The sequence below is a fragment of the Octopus bimaculoides genome, chromosome 2, assembly GCF_001194135.2.
Source record: "Octopus bimaculoides isolate UCB-OBI-ISO-001 chromosome 2, ASM119413v2, whole genome shotgun sequence".
Lineage (NCBI taxonomy): Eukaryota > Metazoa > Mollusca > Cephalopoda > Octopoda > Octopodidae > Octopus > Octopus bimaculoides.
The window spans coordinates 147,835,339-147,837,989 of NC_068982.1; the positions used below are offsets into that span (position 1 = coordinate 147,835,339).

The window sequence follows — 2,651 nt, forward strand, 5'->3', positions numbered from 1 at the left end:
TATATATGAGAGAGAGAGAGAGAGAGAGAGAGAGAGAGAGAGAGAAATATATAGATATATGCATGTATAAATATATTCATGTATATATGCATATATGTAAGTAAATACATATATTTGTACATACATAAATACATACATACATACGTACATACATACATATTCGTATAATTTCTATTTACAAATTTTGGGTGATGTGTTTGTACGTATATCATATAATTCTTACAAGATAATTTGATCGACTAACCTTGCAATCGATTGAGCCTACTGGATTTTAACACACATTTATTTCACACTTCTTATCGAAAAGTTGTAGAGCCCTTCTTGAGAAATTTAACCCAACCTGCAACGTCTCCTCGATTATTTATCACGTATCATCAACATAACTAAAAGCTTCAAGGCTCTCAGTTTGGTTCAACTTCCACCGTATCAAGTCCTCGACTTGGTAAATGACTACAAACTTTAGAGGAGCGAAGGGGGTCACGCACTGGGCTCTGTTAAGTACACTGCTTGTCTGGTACTTACTTTATATACCCCGGTCGTAATGCAGCATGACGTACTTAGAAATTAATGCAATGTAAATAAATATTACAAGGTATTCACCCGTGTTTTCCTAATCCAGCCCTAATCTCTCTGTCTCTGTCTGTCTGTCTTTTTTGTCTGTCTCTGTCTGTCTGTCTGTCTCTTTCTCCCCCTCTTTCTCTCTCTCTCTGTGTCTATCTATCTATCTATCTATCTATCTATCTATCTATCTATCTATCTATCTATCTATCTACCTATCTATGTATCTATTTATATGTACACACACACACACAAGTATATACACATAAATACGTACGTACACACACAGACATACATATATATATATATCTATCTATATATATATATTTATATATAGAGCAATAAGAAAATGGAGGGGATCAATAGGTGGTATTCATCAACTTTTAGACATTATTTATATATATATATATATAGGTATATATGTATGTATGTCTGAAAGCACACATACATATATACATACAAATTCATAAATTACAAAATAGCAGAGATACACAGGTAAGTGTGTATAACACACGCACACACACACACACACATATATATAACATAATTTTACAGTACATATACATTGTGTCTCTGTACGTGGTAACACGATTTGCTTGAAATAGCAGGCTGCTGATTGTCTAAAACATAAGAATACGTACACATGAGATAACGTGTGCCTTTAGACGTATTATACACGGAAAGAAGGCGAAGTGGCCATGGTTGGAATGCTTTTGAATACAGTTCTTTGTGAAATGGATTGACTTGAGACTCGTACAAGAATAACAAGAAAATTTTAAAATCATAACTAACGAAGCGAGCTAACTCTGAGAGTTCGCTGCACAAGCCAGAAATAGCAGCAAATTTCTCTCAAAGCATCCAATATTGACTTAGAAAATCTAGCACACTGTCAGTAATCTAGCTCTATATACATTCTGCTAATTACAACAGTTCTAGAGGCCATAGAGAATCTCTCCACGTTGTTTCGATCGGTTAATGCTGTATAGCCACCAATCAGCTTTGCTTCTGTATTTATCATCGAAGATATGCTCTAATTTTTTAAGAGACGTAAAGGGCACGCTTGTTGTTCGTGATATATTTTAACCCTGTGGTTAGCCTAATTTTCATTAGCTACCTATGACAGTGACATTCTTGCCACTTTAATGACATTAATGGTGCGATGTTTGGTAGATTTGGCTGTTATTTCTAGCAGACTGATCGTAAAGACTCCTTCAATAACACGTAACGTGGAGGTTCTGATATTCCATCCCTATTTTTGACAAATTAGCTCGACTAACTAACACCTTATAAGATGCGAATGAGTATTCAGTTGTCTTTACGTTAAAAACGCCGATGAAATATTAAATATTAAAAAAATGTATAACAGAAATTATTCAAACATGTAAATGTTGGGATGTAGATTTATATTTGTGTGTGAATAAAAATATACGGTATGTGATAAGTAGAGTATTTTTGTTTTTATGTTGCCCATATACATCATATAGCGTAAATAAAATCCAACAAATACAGCGTCTTTCAGCATTTTAACATTAAGTATGTATGTGCTTATGTGTGCATGTGAATATATATATGTGTGTACATATGCATATATGTTCGCTTGTGTGTATGTAAAGAGAGCTAGCTAAATAGAAAGGTACACACACACACACACACACACACACATGCATACATATATACATACATACATACAAACATCATAATTGCATAGACAGATAAATAGATTAATTACATAGTAAGACTTCGTTTTAAAAGACCCTTGATTTAAGGGATTTCGGGTTTATCGGACTAAAAATACCACAATACCACTGCAGTCATGGGAAAATACTCACCAAATACGGTATTAAATTAAATATGCCTCACTTAATTCAATTATATTCCTCTCTGTGTGTGTGTGTGTGTGTGTGTGTAAGCGCATGCTATTTTAAAGGTGTTTTAATTATTACACATGATATAAATGATCCCCAAATTATATTCATTTTAACAGACATTCGGTAGTAACAGACACACCTCTCCACTCCTCACGTTAATCAGAAAAATTGTCATCTTCCTCTACAATATATAGAATTATATATACATACATAACGTGTGTGTAT

General features: G+C 33.5%; 1 protein-coding gene across 7 annotated transcripts in view; it reads right to left on the reverse strand.

The window, feature by feature from the left end:
• LOC106874941 (transcription factor Sp9) overlaps positions 1 to 2,651 on the reverse strand; it is a 404,501-nt gene that overhangs the window by 253,999 nt on the left and 147,851 nt on the right. Inside the window, exon 1 of one of the 7 annotated variants that reach the window (XR_008263460.1) lies at positions 245 to 502. The exons of 5 other annotated variants lie outside the window; for them this stretch is intronic. The gene's annotated coding sequence lies outside the window, so the exon portion shown is untranslated. Of the gene's footprint in view, positions 1 to 244; positions 503 to 2,651 lie in introns of those variants that run through there. One more of the 7 variants, XR_008263455.1, reaches the window with a different exon arrangement.